Below are 23240 nucleotides of genomic sequence, written 5' to 3'. Positions count from 1 at the left end.
TGTAGTGTCACAGAATCCTGTGGCTAGACTGAGGTTGGTGGGAGAGGGAGGGCAGAGAGAGAGAGAAGTGGATTAGTCACCATCTCTGTGTGGGTGGAGAGAAAATCCTCTTTGGGCATAGTGGATAAGGCCTCTGTCCTCTTCCTCACAGAATGGCATTTGATAAAAACAGAGTAGCTGATCCCTAGGGAAAGGATGCCACTTAAATGCATCCATGAGTATAGGAAGTAACCCGTGAACTAGGGGTTCCTGGAGACTAGGGAAAGTTTGTCTGGAAATGAGCATGCGTTTGGTCTCTGATCCTGATGTCTTTTCCCACTTCCTAGCTAGTTGTCGGGGGGAGCTCATTCAGACCCTGTTTATATCTGATATCCAAATATAATATATTTCTTCTAGAGAAAAGTCAGTATCAGGTTATTAAAACGTACACTTTATAGCATCACAACAAAATAGTTTGAGCAAAAAGCTTTTACTTTTAATTTATGCTTTCAATCACTTATAGGTTTCTCAAAATTTTCTTTGGGTTCAAATTTCTCATACTTGATCTTTAGAAATATTTTAAAATATCAGTATATAAAATCTTCAGCAAAATTTAAACATACATTTTGACATTTATAATGAAGGAAAAATCATGTATTCTGAAGGATTTTATATTTTTTTCAAACATCTTTTTATAAGTCTGAGTACACCAAATCTGGGCTTTTATACTTCAAATCTGACATGGATATAATTCTAATTGAAGACCAGTGCCTTTAATGTTCATAGAGAAATTGTTTTGAAATAGTAAAATTACAGCTATTTGTAAAGTGTCACATTTTCCTTACAATGTTGATAGCCCACGAACTACAGAATATGCAAGTCTACAAATAATAAGTTTGTAGTCAAATCGATGATTCTGTTGGCTACACACATTTGATGGGATTTTCAGAAATATTCTGAATATACTTCTCTCGTGGAAATCAACGGTAGTTCAAATTTAATAGAAATAGGAACAGAATCAGGGTGATACTGAGCAATTTCTAAAATCCCATTCACGATGGGAATTGTTCTGAGTAAGGGTTCATAGGACAAGCTCCACTATTTCTTATGATTCTCTGAGAATTTTAAAGGTGCTGACCTTCCAGCATTAAATTTAATTGGAGCTGATGAGTGCTCAGCACTTTTGGAAATCAAGCCTCAAGTTTATGTACTTAAATATGGACTTAAGAGACAAAGGTAGTCATTGATTTTTTTAAAAATTGGTCTTGGCACTGAAATGCAGGTATGATTATTTCCTGCTTCCTAACCTGTGTTGCTCTTTGCACAGAATTGATTAGTTTGGATCATTATTCCATCATCAAAAATGGAATATAAACAGGTGCATTATTAGTATAAATGACTCTCTTGGATCACACCCAAGGGATTCAAGCGGAGATCATTATGCCTCCTTAATGATGAGGTACTCATGGAAACTGAAAAAAAAATTTAATTGCAAACAGTATGCAAGAAATTAGGCTAAATACAGGGAACGGAAGATGTGATATAAACTCTCTTAAACTGGGAGCAGGATGCAGGATTACAGCATATATGTCCTTTTAAATGAGAACAACGGTGGAAATTATTGCCCTCAGAACTGTGATGTGTGCAATTTGTCCAAATATGAAACATGGTCCCAATTTAACTGTCATGTTTCCCTGACTCTCACACTTTAAACCAATAAACACAGTAGTTAACTTGAAGCATTACTTTCAAAATCAGAATTGGTGAATGACGATTTATAACAGACAGGCAGAAAGAAAGGAGAAGAGAAAGAAGAGACCAAAGAGACAGTAGAACAGAATGTGGGGGGAAAGGAGAATGCTTGGAAGGACCAAAATCAGAAAATCAGCTAAGGTCGGTGATGGAAAATAACATAACGTTCTTTTGAGCCAGATATGCAAATAAAATCCATTTGATATTTAGAATAGACTATAATGTGTCCAAATTTGAAAGACAAATGGTCTTTGTGAAGAACAGATAGCTATCTTTTGGAGAAATAGTCCTTCAAAGGAGATGGACATATAACAAAATGGCACATTTCTTAAAAGTATCATGAGTTTGCTGATGGCTAGCAAATAAATGAGCAATAGATATGACATAACTTTGGTATGGATATACAAATAATCCTTTTACACACTCCTCTGATTGCTACCATATCATTTGCCACAATATATTTTAATAGACATTCATCCAGAATGATGTACCATGTGATATGCACAGAAATACTGACATAAACATACAGTGCTCATTTTAAATAGTACTCAAACATTTAGTGAATTAGGCAGAAAATGACTGATTTATCTCACCAGGGTATTTGGATGGGGTTTTGATAACACAAGTTTATAAATGTTTGAGTCTTAAGTCTCTTGATAGACAGGGAGGGAGGATATATTGTGAAATGGCTTCAAAATACTCAAAAAGGTTGGTTATACACACTAATTAGGGAGAATCATTCCATAAAAAGACACTGTTTGGAAAAATTATCATGACAATCCTAAAAGCATATGCTCCCATAAGCTAGAAAACTCTCCTGATCTTGATTCCTAATAAATGTATTTAATGAGCTAGACTTCACCCACTCCCTCAGAGGATTAGGGCTATACCAAAAAAAGGACAAGAGATAATTGATATGGTTTTAATCAAGCCACAACTTTGTGTAGATGTCTGGTACTAGCAGACAGATATAAAGTGTACAGTGCAGGCAACTTCATGTTTATTCACCTAATTTCATGGGGTTTCCAACAACCTTTTTCATTTCAATCAAGGTCACTCCAGCCAATCTATGGCTTGGACCTTACCATCCATCCCAATTGTAAGAGGGTTAAGATGAGCTACGATAATATGGAGAGGGGTAACTTTGTGTCATACCAATCATGAGAATCCTCAACCCTCTGCCCATTCTGCTCCTTATCCAGCATCTCCTTTAAGTCTTTTACCAGGCCATTTATGGTAACTGGATCCCTTCAGGATGGAGTACCTGCACTAGTCATCCATCACAAGCAGGTGCCAGCAATTTGTTTGGCTGTCTCTCCACACCCCCTCCACTCCCTCCCCCCACACACCCATACTCTGGCAGGTTCCCAGTCATCTCCCAATGGCCTCTTGCATAGCAGCCCAAACAGGTGAAACTCCCTTTCTCCTGAATGAAACCCATTATATTTTGCCAGATCAAGGGTCACCAACAGCTGAGCTGTCCTCAACGAGGTACCATAACAGCCACCCTCCATGGTGAGCTCTGTAGGTGACCAGCAAGCACCCAGGAGCCTTACACTGTTAGAATTAATTAAAAAACAAAAGAAGCAACTTGTGTGCCTGGTGCCAAGAATCTCCATGACTTTGCTATCCTGAGATTCCAAAGAACTAGCAGCATCTCCTTGGATTCATTGTTAGCACCTTGTATAATCACACAAAATCTGTCAAACTGATATGTGATGAGGCATTTGTCATTCCATTATCTTTTGTCCAGAATGTTATTGAAATTAAAAGAAACAACCAAACAAGCAGATGTTGAGGGTTAAACATTGTAGAACAAATGACCTCACTAACTTCATAACTCTGTGCAATCTGAATGTTTGGCCACTGATAACCTGTACCATTGCCATGTTGTAACACCAGACATTCACCCTTTTATTAGCCAGCTCCAGTCACCAAATAACCACTGCAACTAAAATGGGGGGCGGGAAACATTCAATAAGTCGTATCATGAACAACCACATTTTGTGTCCAGGTAATGGCCATTTTTGTGCATACCACTTTCCCTCGTAAAACACCCCAAAACGTATATACATCCTGTAGCAACTGAATGGATTTTGAAATTCCCTTGTAATAGCCATTCCTCCTTTCACAATGATACTCCATTGTGACTCAAAAAAGTTACAATGGCTTAAATCCTCCCTTCATCTTTCTAGTGACTTGTATATAATGGTGTGGCCCTGACAATGCCAATTGTTGCCACCTCCATCCAGGCACAAAATGTCTACCCTGGGACAACAACCTGTACCCTAGAAAAGATTGTAAGTCTCCCAGCATGAGTTTTATCATTCTACCGCTTTCTTGAGCAATCCTAATAGCTCCTGAAACTTATCGTGAGGGATCCCCAATATGCCCTCTTGGTGTCCAGCTCAGCCACTAGGTAGGTCAATGTAGTGGAAGGGCCCTCTGATTTTTCTTTCATTAGGGATAACCCCAATTATTTAGCCACACACTGAAATGTGCACATCAGGTGTTCATCTGACCTGACTCATCCTGCAAATAAAAATAATGCAGTACTTGGCAAAGTCCCTCTGCCCTCACCAGTCCCCAATGCAACATACTAATTTTTTCAAATGCTGAACAGTGTATTGAGCAGCCCATGGGCATAGCTTTGTCAAAATAAAATTGTCCCTCAAAAAAGAAACCCAGAAGCTGAAAGTCCAATAGGTGCAGCAGTCAAAAATCAGACTTAATATTGCACTTAGTCATTAGTCCACAAAAGCTCTAACCCTATGACCTGCTTTTTCATTGGAGGAATAGTGCAAGTAACATAGTGACAAGTCTATCTCATCTTTCAAAGTGCTTATTTGAAATGAAGAGAATGAAACCAGGCTCTCGCACACAGCTTAGACAGATCCATAGGCAGAGAGAGATCCACATGAACATGAGAAAGTTTTCATGGTTAGCCTTCACTGGTTATTTTTGGTAACACAATAAGCCCTGATCTACACTGAGGTGTTATTTCAAAATAATCCCCCTTGGGTTGAATTTATAAGTGGAGCACCCACACTACCAAGCCCATTATTTTGAAACAACAGACCACTTTTCTTGGGGAATAACACAAATTTCAAAATAATTATTTCAAAATAGAATTAGTGTGGATATTCTGCTGCTATTTCAAAATAACTATCCCCCAGAATAATTCAAACTAATGACTCCCCAGTATTTCCTGGGGTTCTAAGTCAGGGTAGCATGTCCACATTAAGAATAGTGATAGAAATGTAGCTGTGTTAGTCTGGTGTAGCTGAAACAAAAAACAGGATTATGTATCACTTTAAAGACTAACAAGATGGTTTACTAGGTGATGAGCTTTCGTGGGCCAGACCCACTTCCTCAGATCAAATAGTGGAAGAAAATTGTCACAATTTTCTTCCACTATTTGATCTGAGGAAGTGGGTCTGGCCCACGAAAGCTCATCACTTAATAAACCATCTTGTTAGTCTTTAAAGTGATACATAGTCCTGTTTCATGTCCACATTAATGGAGCCTGCCTCGGACTAATTTTGAGGCTTCCTGGTACTCTATTTCAATTTTGTTAAATTGAGAGTTAAGTTGATTTTAGTAATTTTGAAATCATTTCCTAGTGTAAACATGTTCTGAATGTCATTGCTGACCTGCAGCTATTGTAGTCTAAAGTATTTTAGAATGTGTTTCAGATTAACACTTACTATCTTGCTTGGCCAGTCTACTTGCACTCTTTTTTGAGGAAGCAAATGAGTAGGTTGCAAGCATTCTCTTCCTCAGGGTTTGATCACTTCCTGGAGCAGAAAAGTAGCTCCTCACAAACTCACCTATGATATTTCCACTGCCATAATTTCCTCTCTGATGAACTGAATACCAAGATTTGATTACCCACTATGCTGCCTGCTCAGGCAATGCTTTTTTATTATTATTTTAAATATTCTAGGTTTGTTCTGCTTCATGGAATCTGGAAATGTGGAAAGAAGACCATTTTTTCTGTATTAAAATGTATAAACAATTTAGGATAGTAATAACCACTGTGCCCATGTACAGTGTACTGAATAGTATATTTGTTGTTTGTACATTCCACAATTATAGAATTGTTGTAATGCAAATAATAATTTCAATGTTCATTTAACAAGTAATGTATACTGTTAATGCCAATGCAACACACATTAATATTTAAAAATCCCATGTAAAAACACACCAGAAATATATTACTATTGAAAGTTAAAGGATCAACATATCTGAGAAGGAAGATGTTTAAATATTCTCTCCTTTTTATACTACTCTTAAATATAAATAAATGAATGAATGAAAAATCATGGTAGTGGCATTATTGTTTTTGCTAAATGCGCGCACACACACACACACACACAAAAGGCAAGGAAATTCAGAGTTAAGACTGATCACTCACTTTTCACTCTATTATGGCAAGACAATGGAGAGAAGTCAAAAGTATATGACTGTATATATAACTGTGTATAACTTCATTACCATAGTTGTGAGCTAAGATACAGCTTCTATACCTAAAGTAAATGTGGAATGCTTTCACTGATTTAAATCCAACCCTTAGTCCTATTGTGCTGAACTTTTTTTCCTTCTAAAAACACTGAAGATAGCAATAAAGAAAAATGTTTCATACAAACAAAGCACTTTTATTGTCTAAAGAGTAATGGGCAGAGGATACTGGGTTATTAATATTAATACTACTTGCTAGGAAACATTTTTCATTTTGGTTGAGGTATGTATCAAACATTCCGCAGTCTCAGAAGTGCCATCTGATCATGATGGATCCATAGCTCAAACCTCTTAGATATTGACATCCACGTATAAGGGGCATATAATTCCTATTTATTGACACATTTTTCATAACTGGAATAGCATCTTGAGAATAGATACTATCTCAGGTGTCTACGACAAAAAGACAATCACTTCTAAGGAAGCACTTAATTTTTAAAGATCTTTTACAATTGCAAATAGATGGAAATGTACTGTATATATGTATTTTCTCTAAAGACAATGCCTGACTAGATTATATATCAAGTAAATATTCAGACAAATGTATCTCGTAATTTAATTATAAATTGAGTTCAAAGGGACTTTAGAAAGAGTGTATTAGAGTGGATTATCTAGGGAATTGCCATGGTGCAATTATATGGAAAGGTTTTTTTCCCCTTAAACCATGTTGGAATATACATACAAGCATAAAAGAGTCAGAAGTGGGTGTTAAACATTTTGAACAGTTAATTTTATTTGGACTAAGATATTTACTATTGCATTCAGCAGGAAGGGAATGTATTACACTAGGACAGTTTAGAATGAAATAGCATGTCTTTTCTTGTAAAATACAGAACAAGTTTGCATGAATGAGACAACCTTTCTAAAATTCTATCTCTTCCCATTTGATACTGCAGGGCTGTGTCTACACTGGCATGAATTTCCGGAACTGCTTAAAATGGAATACTATTCCGTTTTCAGTTTTTCCAGAAAAGGAGCATCTACATTGGCAGGCTGCTTTTCCGGAAAAGCCCTTTTTCCGGAAAAGTGTCTGTGGCCAATGTAGACGCACTTTTCCAGAAAAGAGCCCCTATCGCCATTTTCATGATTAGGGCTTTTTTCCAGAAAAGACTACTGGGCTGTCTACACTGGCCCTTTTCCGGAACAGTGTTCCGGAATAAGGACTTATGCCCGAGCGGAAGCAGAATAGTTTCTCTGGAATAGCGGCTGATTTTGTACAGTAGAGCATCGTTGCTTTTCCGGAAATTCAAGGGCCAGTGTAGACAGCTCACAGCTTATTCCAGAAAAGCGGCTGATTTTCCAGAATAAGTGGCCCAGTGTAGAGACAGCCCAGATATTTAAGTTATGAGCTCATAGTTTAAAAATCTGTCAAATAATATGGAATCAAAGAGGACTGCGGTTATCCTCTACATTCTGAAAAATATTTATCAGCTTTGGGAAACAGAAATGTAAGAAAAAAATAATATAATACAAGTAGGGATTATCCAAAGTTGTAAACTCGTAAATCATAAGGATTTAGAATTTTGATTTGAATTATTATAATGATGGGAATCATTTGCATGTTTCAGATACAGATTTTGATTTCAATGTTTGGGAATACTTGCATCACAGGATTTTGTTTTGACTAAATATCTTTTAAAAAGAAAATCTTAGGTTGGCTGGAAAAAGAAAATGGCCTCTAGGGTGATGACCCAGCAAGTTAATAAAGCAAGTGCTTAAGTGCAAATATATAAGCATTACCGCTGACACCATTCCCCATTTAGAGAGAGTCATGCTTAAAAATAGATATATTCTAAGTGCCCTTCTGAACTAAAGTCTAGAGTAAGGGACCCAGGTTCCATTTGAGCGCCTGAGGTTAGATATTTTAACCCACATTTTAGTAATGATGAAAAGTGGACCAATTTTAGACATTCTGAGCACCAGACTTTCTGCTTGATTTCCAGTTTGGCTTGGGGTGCCTAATTTCAGACACCCACACTTGATAGCTTTAGTTCAGAAATCTCAGTTGTAGTTGTTTCACCACATTTACTTAAACTGATGTCCCCCCTGAAGAAACAGACAAACCAGAGTGGATGGGGTAAACGGGACTGCTTTATTGCCCTTGCACATTTACCTTGGACATTGAACACAATGTCTGAGTGGCAACCAATTACATTCTTTTATCTATTTTAGTATGTTAATTCACATTCTATCACTACTTTCCCTAAAACCTTATTTGATATATTAAGTCCCATGCAATAAATATTAATAAGTGGGTGATTTATATTATTACTATTTTTAGAATTTCTAATGAAATCAATACTTTCTTATGCTATACACTTTCCAAATCAGTAGGTTACAGAAATTACAACAAAAGTAACCCTGAAATATTTATACACAGAGGGTGCGTCTACACTGGGCCACTTATTCCGGAAAATCAGCCGCTTTTCCGGAATAAGCCGCGAGCTGTCTACACTGGCCCTTGAATTTCCGGAAAAGCAACGATGCTGTACTGTACAAAATCAGCCGCTATTCCGGAAACCGTACAATGCTCCCGCTCGGGCATAAGTCCATTTTCCGGAAAAGCTTTTCCGGAAAAGGGCCAGTGTAGACAGCTTTTCCGGAAAAGCAGAAAAAATGAAAAAAAGCGGTTTGGACGCTAGGAGACCCCGTAGGAGCCACGGACTTCCTGGTAAGCCCGAGCTGTTAAAGGGCTCTCAGGCTGCTGGGCGCACGTGCCAGGAGCCTGTCTGGGTCAGCTCTGCCGCCTGCTGTGCTGCCCAACACTTTTTTCCTTTCGGCTCACCGCACCATGGCAGCTCCTGCTGGAGAGCCCCCTGGACCCCCAGCGGAGGAGGCCCCCAGGGGCCGCAAAAGGCGGGCCCCATCCTGGAGCCCCAGGGAGCTGGAGGCCCTCATCGAATTATGGAAGGAGGAGGAGGGTCTCCACGACCTCCATTCCCGGCGCCGGAACGCTGATCTGTACACTCGGCTTGCGCAGAACCTGGCCCAGCAGGGACACCCCAGCCGCAACTGTGAGCAGGTCCGCTCCAAAGTCAAGGAGCTGCGGCTGGGGTATGTCAGGGCCACTGAGGGCAGGGGGGCAGGACCCGACGCCTGCCCATATTTTGCGGAGCTCCACTCCTTTCTGGGAGAGCCCGCCCCTCAAGCCCCACCGGTCCCCGTGGACACCTGCCAGCGGCCACCTATTAACCGTCCCACCGAGCCGGAGGAGGCAGACGACAGCGGCAGTGCATCTGGTGAGGAGGCCAGCGTTGCCACCCAGCAGGCCCCCTCCAGCAACTCCTCCGAGGCCGAGGCCGGGGAGGAACCCACTGGTGAGTCTTTGCAGTTTGCACTCCCAAAGGGCGGGGGACGGAGGGCGGGGGGGGGAAGCCAGGTGCCCGGAGGGAGGAGGGGGAGAGCATGTCACTCAGGCCACGTGAGCTGCACGCTGCATAGCATGAGGACAGCAAGCAGCAGGTGCAACCACATGCAGCCTGGTGACCGAGCGGCACGTGACCACGGCAGGCAGCTGCAGGCCACGCCTGGGACCCTGCTGCTCACACACATTCGGCGGGACCAGGGGGAAGGGTGGATGCCGGACGGAACTGGCCAGGGCCCCAGGGACTCAGCCCAGAGCCCGCAGCTCCAGCAAGGGTGCAGACCAGAGAACGGCACACTGTCCCATGCCTGGCTGTGAGGCACAGCCAGCTTCTAATTGGGTAGACCGCAGCGTCACGGTCCTGTGACCGTGGCCCCCACCGAGCCCCTCACCTGCTCCCGGTGCCTTGGCTGGTTCCCCAAGGGAAGTCCCCACTGGGGCCACACATGTTCCTGGGCTACCGGGCTTGCGGGAGGGATCGTGGGAGGGAGAAGGGCCCCTGAGTTGTGCTGCAAGGATGGGACATCCCCCCACCCCCCAGTCACCCTTCTGGTTCCGTCCAGGAGATATCCCACACGAGGGGATCTGAGAGCCCAGACCGCCTCTGCCAGATGTGCTCCCAGGCACTGCGTGGGGATGCATCTCGCTCCCTGTCAAACAGCAGTGATTAACCCAAAAGCTTTTCACAGTCTCCACCGGCAGGGAGTTCCACAGGTGAACGCTGCACTAGCACCCTCCCGCCCTGCATGGGGCCAGGATACAGAGCGGTGCTTACAATACCCTGGAGGGAGGACCCTACTCCAGGGGCAGGCAGGAGGGGAACCGAGTGGGCCCAAGCCACACAACTGTGGGGTCACCTGGGTTCAGGGGTGGAGGGCATGCGGTGTGGGGACAGTGGACGGCCTGCCTGACTGACCCATCCTTTCTTCTCTTCCTTGCAGCTGGACCCAGCACCAGACCCTCCATTGCGGCAGCAGCGCCACCCCCAGCAGACCAACCCCGGAGGCACAGGCTCCGCCAGAGGGACCAGCTGCTTCGGCGCCACGTCCATGCTGTGGAGGCAATCCAGGCCTCCATCGAGGAGCGGGTGCAGGGGGACCTGCAGTGGCGGCAGGATGCCTGGGCTGCCTTCCTGGCCGAATGCAGAGGGATGCGCACCACCATGGACACTCTCACGGCACATATTGTGCATGCCATTCACTATGGCATGGGCGGAGCCCAGGCCCCCGCCATCCCTCCCGTAGCACAGGTCATGCCCCCTCCCATCCCAGCTCCTGGCCCTGTTCCTGCCCCTCCTCCTATCCCAGCTCCTGGCCCTGTTCCTGCCCCTCCTCCTATCCCAGCTCCTGGCCCTGTTCCTGCCCCTCCTCCTGACCCTGTTCCTGCCCCTGTTCCTGCCCCTGTTCCTGGCCGTGCCCCTGTTCCTGGCCGTGCCCCTGTTCCTGGCCGTGTCCATGCTCCTGGCCACCTCCGCGTGCAGCCTGCCCCGACGCGGTCTGCCCAGCGTGGGCAGGCTGGCCCCCGGAGGAGCGTTCGCAGGGGCCGCCCATCCCAGTAACTGCCTCCCCCTCTCCTGTCCCAGTTGAAGGTCTCCCCCCTCTCCTGTCCCAGTTGAAGGTCTCCCCCCCCCCCCTTGTAAATAAACAGATCTCTACTTTGCTGTTCATTCGTGTGTTGGGTATTGTGTAACTCTAGGGTAGTGTACAAAATGATGTGAGATGCCAAGTAGCCACTTAAATGTAACATGGTGGCAAACTGTGGAGAACGAAATCTGTACTCTATTCACTGGGGGGGGGGGGCCTTCGTAAGTGGTCAGTAGTTTGTGGTGCAGAAATAAATGATGACACTTTTCAGTAACAGGTAAACCACAAAATATTATTAACATAGATTACAAACTAGCAAGAACAGTTACAAGATGCACACAACAGAGATTATTAAACAAACTCTAGGCACAGGGAGGACGATTGTGGTGTTGCTGGCCACCTCGATCCTTTGGTCCTTCCGGGCCTCAGGAGAGGAACAGCCAGGAGATCCCTCGACGGATGATCGTGCTGTTGCTGGCCACCTCGATCCTTTGGTCCTTCCGGGCCTCAGGAGAGGAACAGCCAGGAGATCCCTCGACGGATGATCGTGCTGTTGCTGGCCACCTCGATCCTTTGGTCCTTCCGGGCCTCAGGAGAGGAACAGCCAGGAGATCCCTCGACGGATGATCGTGCTGTTGCTGGCCACCTCGATCCTTTGGTCCTTCCGGGCCTCAGGAGAGGAACAGCCAGGAGATCCATTGAAGATGGCACTGATGTAAGCCTTCCACACAAGTCCCAAATCCTGTTGGCTGTTCCTCAGGACGGCGATGGTGGCCTAAACCCTAGCCTAACTTAAAAGACAAACCCTAACTACGCCCGACGCACCCGACGAACAGACTCGATGACGGCCGCGATATGCTGTGACCCGACGCTTTACTATACTATTGGGGGGGGGAGGTAAGGGGAGGAGGTGGGGAAGGGTAGGAGCTGGGACAGAGTACTCTGGGGTGACCCAAGCGACCCTGCTAGGGGGCTTGGGCAAACATCTCCACCAGGGCCTCTCTAATGTGCACCGCCTCCTGGCGCGCCTGGCGGATGGCAGCTGTGGCGGGCTGGTCCAAGGTCTGTGCCTCAGCTGCCACCCATGCAGGGAGGAAGGCCTCCCCACTGCGCTCCACAATATTGTGGAGCACGCAGCACGCGGCCAGCACCTCCGTTGCATTCTGCTCACCCATGTCGAGACGGGTGAGCAAACAACGGAAGCGGCCTTTTAAGCGACCAAATGCCAGCTCCACTGGGTTTCGGGCCCGGTTGAGGCGGTCGTTGAACCGGGCCCGGTTCTGGTCCGGCTGCCCCGTGTAGGGCCGCATGAGCCAGGGCATCAGGGGGTAGGCCGCGTCCCCGATGATGCAGATGGGCATCGGTACATCCCCAACAGTCAAGTCCCGCGGGGGAAGTAGGTGCCCGCCTCCAACCTCTGAAACAGTCCAGAGTTCCGGAGGATGCGGGCGTCGTGTGCCCGGCCGGACCAGCCGCCGTAGATGTCCAGGAAGCGGCCCCGGTGATCCACGAGGGCCTGCAGGACGATGGAGCAGTACCCCTTTCTGTTCATAAAGTGGGCTGCTCGATGCTCCGGGGCCCGGATGGCGATGTGGGTGGCGTCCAGGGCTCCCCCGCAGTTGGGGAACCCGAGGGCAGCGAAGCCGGCCATGGTCTCATCGACGTCGCGCAGGCGGATGATTCTTGGCAGCAGGACGTCATTGATGGCGTGGACAACCTGCAGAAGGGTGCAGAGAAACACAAGGGAACACATTACATACAGCCAGGGGTGAGTGTGCGCTCCCTTGGGTCCCCCCCCCTTGATTCCCTCTGTCCACACACACACACACACACACACACACACACACACACACACACACACACACCAGGGCCCCCCATGTCCCCCCCCACCAGTGGGCCTGTGCAAGGGAGGGATGGCCGAAACCCCTGGGCGACCCAGCCTGGAGTCTTGGCTGTCCCTGGGCCTGGAGTGGAGCACCCTCCCCCCATCCCACTCCCCCTGGGACTTACCTGGATGACGATCACGCCAACGGTGGATCTTCCCACCCTGAACTGGTGTGCCACCGAGCGGTAGCTGTCCGGTGTGGCCAGCTTCCACAGCGCGATGGCAACCCTCTTGTTGACGGGGATGGGTGCCCGCAGCCGGGTGGCGGTTCTCTGTAGCGCGGGGGTGAGCCAGGTGCACAGGGTCAAGAAGGTCTGTTTTCTCATCCGGAAATTCCGGACCCACTGCTGGTCGTCCCATAGTCCGAGGACCACACGGTCCCACCAGTCGGTGCTGATGTCCAAACTCCAGAGTGGCCGGTATACGGTGGGGTGCTGATGAGACAGAGTTGCCAGGGCCTCCCTGGTGAGGGCGTCCAAGGCTATCTCTGCCTCCTGGTCCATGAACAGCATGGCACCGGCCTGCAGCACGAGCTGCAGCCAGCGGAACAGCACCAAGAGGGGCCCGACCAGGCACATGGCCACCCGTGGCTCCATAGTACACAGAGCTGGGCAAAAAAATAAACCGCAGAGAAAAGCAGTTGGGGGCCAAAGGGGGGGTGTCCCCAAAAGTCAAAGGGCACCCACAGACCTGCGAAGGGTGTCAGTCCCTGGAAGAGGCCCCAAGGCACGGGAGCAGGAGACCAACGGCTGCCCGGCGAGACCCCTTTAAGCACGTGTCTGAACGGCGCTCTTGCCCCGCCCCCGGAAAGGGCTGGTGGCCTTTGCCCTCTTCAAAATGGCTCCGGGCTTTCTGCTTTTCCGGAAAAGCGCGCCGCCAATGTAGACGCGCTTTTCCGGAAAAGCGCATCGTTATCGCGGAAACTCCGTGGCCAATGTAGACGTTCCTTTTCCGGAAAAGCTGAAAACGGAATGTATTCCGTTTTAAGCATTTCCGGAAATTCATGCCAGTGTAGACGTAGACAGACAGTGAGGGTAGGTAAAAGACAATACAGAAGATTAGCTGCATGTTTATCTGTTTTTCTAGGCCACAAAAATGAAGGGAAAGAGCATATTTATACCTCAGAAAGGATAATATCTGCTTTGGCTGGACCCTAATCTATCTTTCCAGACTGCAGAAACAAAGGGGAAAAATATGCTTAGGGGAAATGACTGCTCTGACTGACCCCTTACCACTATCCCAGATCCCTATTAATTTTACATATCCCAACACTACCATGTTACACTTAGAATAAGTTTATCTCACCAATCAGTGTAATAACACAACAGGGTTTTGTTGTGTTTCAAACTCTGGTGAGCTTCACATTATCTGTAGGAAAATCTCTATTCCTATAGTTGTCATAAATTTAATTTTCATGGATGAAAAAATATATTATGAAAATAAGTATGGGTGTGTGAAGATTCCAGAGGTTTAAGAGCCCTTCTTCCTTTGATTCTGGGCTGTCCTACAAACCAGGGTATAATTATTTAACTTTAACTCATCTCTAATAACAGGAATGTCTGTTATTATTGATTCCCCAGTGGCTTTGGGTTTATTCTGGATTTCTCAAAAGAAGCAATTCACATCTGTAGAACTGTTTCAACATTTCTTTAAATTGTTTTCATATGTGAAAGAGATTAGAATGGTTCAGGTATAATAATATATTTATTTTATGTTTATCCAATTTATTTTTTGCAATATCAAATATTTTTTTGTGTTCCAGAATTTTAAACTTGGAATCACGGGAGCTAAAATACTAAATCAGATCAGTGGTCCATCTAGTCCAGCATCCTTGATCTGAGACTACTTATAACCAGGTCCTGTAGATGAAATGTAAGAAAACCTCATAGTGGATTATAACAGAATAACCTGCCAATAGAAGAGGGTTCTTCAAACCCTTCAACAGAAATTAGTCTGTGGTTTGAAAAGTAAGGATTTTTATTCTTTATATTTATTTTAAATCCCAGTTCACGCAATTTTGGATGCTTATATTATCCTTAATAATAACTTTCCTCATTTTTTGAGGAGTAACATTAGTTCGGACTAAGGGCTTTAGTCCGAACTAACGCGTACCGGCGCGCACTTCCTGGTTCGAATCAGCTGTGATTCGAACTAGCGCGCCGGCGAGATCATGTTAATGGAGTGCGGGATATTTAAATCCCCGCTTCATTAACTACTTCGGTTGTCTCCATTTGCATCCCTAGTTCGAACTAGGGATGCAGTGTAGATGTACCCTTAGTCTTTATTAAACCTGTAAAGGTCTGGGCCTCCAAGATTTTTAGAAGAGAGAGATTACACAGGTAAATAATGTATTGTTTGGCCATTTTATATTTGCTGTGTTTCCTTTTCATTCCCTGTCCACTTTCTTTATATTCTTTATTATTTTTTGCTCTCTGGTCTCTCTCCTTTTATTTGCCATCTTTCTATTCTCAACAGTATTACTTTTTTTTTCAATCATGTTCATATGTAAGTCTTTGTGCACCTCTAATCATTCTTATTGCATATCACAGAAACCTTTCTCTTTCTTTCATGTCCGCTGTAGAATAGGATGACCAGAACTAAATGCAACATTTCATGAGAGGGCAAATATCTGAGGGCATGTCTACACTACCACCCTAGTTCGAACTAGGGTGGTTAATGTAGGCCACTGGAGTTGCAAATGAAGCCTGGGATTTGAATTTCCCGGGCTTCATTTGCATATTGCCGGGAGCCGCCATTTTTAAATGTCCGCTAGTTCGGACTCCGTGCCCGCGGCTACACACGGCACGAACTAGATAGTTCAGATTAGGCTTCCTATTCCGAACTACCGGTACACCTCGTGGAACAATGGCGGCGCCCGGCAATATGCAAATTAAGCCCGGGAAATTCAAATCCCGGGCTTCATTTGCAACTCCGGTGGCCTACATTAACCACCCTAGTTCGAACTAGGGTGGTAGTGTAGACATACCCTGATTTATATAATGATATTGTAATATAGTAATTATTTCCCACCAAGTTCTTATGCATTTAATATTAATTTCCAACAAGTTTGTTATACATTAGTTTTTTAGACTTCCACTGTATATTAAACAGAAGTCTTTGTTGTGCTATCTGTAATGACAATCTAATCTTTGTCTTGAAATATGAGGGGCACTTACAACTGAATTTCAACAATAACTGATATAAAGTTAGGGAATGTAACGTAAGACTCCTACTCCATCCTTAACCCATCCACCATCCAATCATTCCTTTTAAACTTTTTTACCATTCTATAAATTAAGGATGTTAGGGTATGTCTATAATAGTCCCCTAGTTCGAACTAGGGAGGCTAATGTAGGCATTCTAAGGATATTTACAGTTTTACATTATAAGGATTTAGTTTGAGTTAACGTTTGACTGCTGCATGTAGCCGTGGGCAGTTAGTTCGGACTAGAGGGATTCAAAAACGGCGCCCGGACGGGAAGATGCAAATAAAGCCCGGGATATTTAAATCCTGGGCTTCATTTGCAACTTTGAATGCCTACATTAGCCTCCCTAGTTCGAACTAGGGGGCTAGTGTAGACATACCCTTAGTTATTTAAATGGCTTTAGGGAGTATCAATAATTTATCATTTTGTAATTTATTTGTTTGCATTAATTATACAAATCTGCCCATTATTTTATAATTTCAGGATTATAAGGTTAAGCTCTGTAAAACTTACCCACATATGGCTAAGCAGTATTTCAGTGGACTTTGTCACCCTGAACTTCGTTATAATGGCAGTACACAGCAATAACAAACAAATTACCAACATTGCCCTGATTTACTGCATTCTTCCAGGCAAAAATAAGCCTTTGGTAAGCTGCTGGGAAAATGAGTCATTCAATACCTTCCTACTTTCTGGTCTGAGATATATTTAATAATATTACTATTAATATTAATATGAGGGAATCCTTTTCCTTTTTTTTCATGCCTCTTTCTGTCTTCATATGTACAGGTAGATATGAATGTTATTCTAACAAGAACTATTTCTCCAATGGTCCCCTTATCCCAGTTATAGTCCAATTTATTTCTAGTTTTGATTTATGTTTTGGAAGCTGCATTAGCATTTTTTACATCATATATAAGGAGAAATAGGTTTAGCAATCATTTTGGGGAAGGTGAGAATTCATGTTTACTAACTGCAAATGAAATGTAACACTCTGCTCTCTCTAAGCAAATGTTTGTGCAGAAAGAACATATTTACAGTTTTACATTATAAGTGGTAGTGTTGAAGACAAAGCAGCAACAATTTAGATTTCTGTGGGCCATCATTTAGAGTATACAGGCAGTCCCCGGGTTACGTACAAGATAGGGACTGTAGGTTTGTTCTTAAGTTGAATCTGTATGTAAGTCGGAACTGGCATCCAGATTCAGCCGCTGTTGAAACTGACCGCCAGTTCTGACTTACATACAGAATCAACTTAAGAACCCCAAGCGTCCCCAAGTCAGCTGCTGCTGAAACTGATCAGCAGCTGATTCCTGGAGACCAGCAGACCAGGGAGACGGGGAGCAAAGCCTCTGAGGACGCCGGCAGCGGGACAGCTGCGGGGTGTCTGGGCTGTCCCACTGCCGGCTTCCCCCGCGGCTTTGCAAAGCCTCGGGGAAGCCAGCAGTGGAACAGCCCAGGGGCGCCTGGGGTGCCCCGCTGCCCGAGCAAACCCCCCCCCCCAGCTTTGCAAAGCCTCGGGGAAGCCGGCAGCAGAGCAGTCCAGGCGCGCCTGGGCTGCCTCACTGCCCGAGCCCCTCCGCAGCTTTGCTCTGTGTCTTCCTGGTCTGCAGACCAGGGAGACGCAGAGAAAGCCCCAGAGTACACCGGCGGCAGGACCGCGAGGTCCCACAGTCCGTGTACTCTGGGGCAGCCCCTTTCGTAACTGCGGATCCGACATAAGTCGGATCCGCGTAAGTCGGGGACTGCCTGTATAGAGAACATTCTTTTTGTGCAAGAGGAAGATAATAGGGATGTCTGATAGTCAGAGTGGGGTTTTTAAAAATATATATTACATTAAAATTACAATAAAATGTGTATCAGAGTTGATAAAAGGTAAGAAATTTAATGTGAAGACTGACACTGAGTCTTCATACGAAATTAGACCTAATGTTCTATTAAAATAAACCATCAGACCTAGTTGCAAACAGACAGATATCTAATGGCACTTGGCCACTTAGTGGTATTCTTAAATGCTTCTAGGAACACTTTGGGAATCAGGTACCTTATGTGCTTTTCTAAAATCCCACAAGTTGCCTATCTGCATTTTAGGTACCTACATTTTTTTTAACATGTTCCTCAAATTACTGCAAGTGAAGATCTCTATTTGTCTGACTCTTCTGTATAACATGATTGGCCTAATAAGCAAAGAAGAGTGACTTGCATTGTCTTCTCCTCTGATGCAGATGCAAGCAGTTGTAGTCTCATTACTAGCCCCAAAGACCACTTGGCATTTTTGATAACTTTTCAGTGAGTAGATTTTCTGGGTTAAATCTTCGCCCCCCCCCCCCCCCCCCCTATTTTTCTGACAGTTGTGTATTGTTTGTTCCTGAATTCTACTCATAACTTCCACTGAAAAAATGTCAGGTACAAATCTCACCTGCAACCTAAAAATGTGGGCTTATGAATTGGAATTGGAATATTTCCATGAATGAATTGGAATATTTCCATGCTTTCTCCCCATATTTTATGCTTAAAATAGGTCCAGAGCAGGTGCAGCTTTGTAAGAAGACTCAAAGCTAATGACATTTTTCACAAATGATATGCATGTGTTTCAGAAATGACATTCATGTGCTAAAAACACTGTCACCAGTGGCGCCAATATGGGCCTAGTCATGCTCCTTACGTTGGGCTCTCTGATCTTCATGGAGACGTCGCTTGATCTCAAAGTGTTTGTCACCCTTCTTGATGGAGATTCTCCAGGTTGCCTGATCCTTCACCTGCCTCTCCCAAGTGTCAGCGTCAATGCCACACTTTACCAAGTTGTTCTTAAGAACATCTCTGTAGCGCTTCCTCTGCCCACCATGAAATCTCGTCCTGGTTCTCAGCTGAGCATAGAAAATCTGTTTAGGCAAGCATGAGTCAGGCATCCTGACCATAGGACCAGACCATAGTAGGTGCCTGTGGGCGATTATTGCCTTGATGCTGCAAAAATTAGCCTCTGAGAGGATGCTAACGTTGGTACGTCTGTCCTGTCACGTGATGTCCAATAGTCTCCTCTGATACCTTTAGTGCAATTTCTCCAGATCTTTAATATGTCATCTATAGGCAGTCCCGACTTCAGTTCCAGACAGCAATGTTGGGATGACAACAGCAAAATACACATCAATCTTGGTCTGCATCTTGATGTTGCAATCATCAAAAACTCACCTTCCTAAACATACCTAAGCTGCACTGGCACTGCAAATTTGATGACGAATTTCATCATTGATGTCAGCATTGCTGAACAGATAGCTTCCAGGATAAGGGAAGCTGTTGACGTTGTCTAGCACTTTGTCGTCTGCCATGGTGGTTGGTTCAGATAACAGTATGGTGAGTTGGCTAAAAGAGGACCTTGGTCTTTTGCGCATTGAGAGTGAGTCCCAACCTGTGGTAGGCAATGGCAAAAATGTTGACGATGGCTTGGAGCCCATTTTGTCAGGTGGCACTGACTTGGGCATCATCAGCATACTGAAGTTTTACCACTGATGTTGTTGTGGTCTTGAACTTGGCTCTGAAGTGGCCCAGGTTGAAGAGGCTGCATCCGCCTGGGATTTCATCTCCAATAATCTGGAGCATGGCTGCCAAAAGATATTAAATAGCATAGGTGCTATCACACACCTTTGTTTGACTCCTGTCCTTACATCTATTGATTCAGTTACTCAACAATGGTGATGCATCATGGCCTGCATGTTGTCATGTAAGAGACGTATAATACTAACAAATTTTGGTGGACAACCAAAGTGTTGCAAGATCTTCCAAAGGATCTTACCGTTGATAGATTCAGATGCTTTTGTTAAATCAAAGAATGCCATATACAGAGGCTGATGTTGCTTCTTCACTACGCAGAAGATCAGTGCTGCTGCGGTCAATCTTACAGGGTTCTATTTAGCAGGTGTAGTATAGATCCACTAGATCGAATGGAAAGGGTGCCCTATTGGTGCCGGTACTCCTGCTCCTCATGAGGAGTAAGGGAAGTCAATGGGTGCATTTGCTCCCATCAGCCTCCCACTGCGTAGACGGTGCAGAAATGTGATGTAAGATACATTTAATCCAGCTGCATAATGTAGGTAGCTGAAGTTCAGTATCTTACTTTGACCTTCCAATGTAGTGTAGACGAGTCCTTAGTTACCATCCCACAATGTCATAGGTGATTATTGGAAGGCATTTCATGGTCATGTGATATTAATGGTATTAAAATAGATTTATTTTAGTAGCATCTCCATAATAAAATTCCTACTATAATTAAAATGGTTTTATAAAACACCTGGTAGTGCTGCATCTTAGGATAAGAGAAAATGTATGGCTGCTTTGAAAAGAAAAATCATGCTGTCAGAAGTTGAGGTTCTTTGATTTTTTGTTGTTGTTTTTGCTTGTTTTTTTTTAAGTTTTAAATATCTGTTTAGATTTTATGAAGCAGGGCCATTATTTTTATCATACAAAGTCTAGAAATGAAGAACAATGGGTTTTTAACAGACATAGACATTGAAAAATTAACTAATATTCATGATTTATTGTATGTCATTACCTTGTTATTATTTATTATTGTCTGTCTGGTAGAAAAGAATTGCTTATTGCGTTTTTCTTGGCATTCTAGGAAGCCTTTTCCCTACACAATTAAGTTAATTTTTGTATACGAAGCTGGAAACTTCATAATGTTTGACATAACTCACAAACATACATGCTGCCCAAAAAACATACAATTTTAAAATAACTTGGGTTGCCCCTAAGCAGTGCACAAACCTCAGGACAAAATAAGTCCTTATGACTGGTTTCAATTGATTGCTTTCAAGCAGAAGAAAATGAGAAATCATTATGTGCACCAGTAGAAGCCTTCTTTTAAGCAGCAGTTCAGTTTAATTCATGTCACCTTGCTCATGAGAGCAATAACAAATAAAGAAACTGAGGATGGATTCCTAGGGATAATTAAGCAGTGTTGATCTTAGGACAGTTGTCTTTTCAATGAAACACTGATTGCATTGTTCATAACAAAACTACCTCTGCATGACAGAACTAATTAGTGACCATCTGAACTTACTTAGCCAAATGAAAAAAGCAATTAAAAATGCCGTCATCACTGGATCTGCCATTGAACATCTGGTTATATTGATAAGCAATAGAGCAAGTTAAAGCTTCTTTGGAACACAATGGAACTTAATCTGCTTGCTAAGCAGTAATTAGGAAGCAATAAGAGAATATGAGATTACTGTTGAGAAACTGTTATTGTGATGCAAACAACTTTCAAAATGCAGTTAAAAAAATTCCCCATGAATTGGTATTTAAATAAGAATTGTAGGAAATCTGAATTTTCCACAAATAAAAGATGATAAAGCCAATAGAAAATTATCATGGTTTAGCAATATTTCAAAGTTTTTACACCATATCATGCTTTAGATAGAATATTTCCTTTATATATTGTAGAAAGGATGGCCATCAACTTATGTTTGATAAGATAGCTTAAAATCCTATCAAAAGGATTATCCAAACATGTGTTAAATTTTCCTTCTTTATCTTGCAAAAATATCGGCAAGTATTGAAGCAAGGACTGAAAAAGCAATAAAACAACAGAGAAACAGTAACTATGAATGAAGCACTCCAGTTATTCTAGTGATTTTTACAGATATTATCCATACTCTATTGTTTTTATGCAAGAGTGTACAAAATTGGATAAGAAGCATTAAAGACTTTTATAATTACACAGATAGAGAATTCAATCCTTAGTTCACTGCATGCAATTTGAAAACTGATTCACTGAAGATGAGAAGAAAATAAATGAATGTCTTATGTAATTGGTAAGGAAGATAATACTACAACTAGCACATAATATAGTATAATTTTTTTCTTAGGTTTGCATTTGATAACTTCAGGATAGCAAAGTGCATGTTGATTTTGTTTTTAACCTTTACAGAAATGACACGTCTTTTTGGTCATGTTAGGCAAATACAAAAGGAAAAACACCTTGAGTCTGAATTTGCAGAACATTCAAAGGAGAAAAACAACTTTTAGGGCATGTCTACACTAGGAAAATATTTTGAAATGACTAATTATCAAAAATAATAACTCCTGAAATAACTATTTCAAAATAAGTTTATTCCCCAAGGAAAGCAGGAGTAATTATTTTGAAAAAAAAAACAGCCCCTTATTTCAAAATAATGTGCTTGATAATGTGGACACTACGCTTGTTTTTTTTAAATAACTCTCTAGTGTAGACATGCCCTAACATTAAATGTTAATGTTAGTTGTCAGTCTCTGGCATCTGGTATCATAATCAGCATTGGTGTGTGCCAGTTGATTCAAAAATTGACAAATGACTCCTCCTATTTGCTGTATGTGCATTCTACTTAATGTGCAGTCAATTAGTTTCCATGACATTATGTTTTGATTTATGCCAAGACTCCCATACAAAATCTCTTTTGTAAGGAATTGAAAAAATTATTTATTACTCAAGGTATATTAAGCAACATCTGATCACAGTACAGAATGCTTCTTTTGCTGATTTAGGGCCTTGATTCAGAAAATAATTTAATATATGCTTAAATCTGCCCCTAATCAGAATGACATTAAGCACATGCTCTCTTAAGGACTATCTTCAATAAAGGCGTTTTCCTGAACTTATAGATTCCAAGGGCGGAAGGTAACACTGTGATCATCTACTCTTGATCTTCTCTATAACATACACTATAGACCTTCCCCAAAATAATTGTTTTTATAGAACAACTACAACAACATTGAATGAAAAAGTTGTCAGTGGTGGAGAATCTCATCACAACTCTTGGCAAATTATTTAAATGGCCAATTACTCTCACTGTTACAAATCTAAATGTGTGTAGCTCAGGAACTAGAAGCTTGATTCAAAGGAAGAAAAAGTCAAATGTTCAAATACAAAATAACTGGTTTGGCTGCCATACGGCAGAAAAGGCTTTTGGGGATTA

Source organism: Pelodiscus sinensis, chromosome 5, assembly GCF_049634645.1.
Source record: "Pelodiscus sinensis isolate JC-2024 chromosome 5, ASM4963464v1, whole genome shotgun sequence".
NCBI classification, from domain to species: domain Eukaryota; kingdom Metazoa; phylum Chordata; order Testudines; family Trionychidae; genus Pelodiscus; species Pelodiscus sinensis.
Note: the sequence above shows the minus strand (reverse complement) of the source record.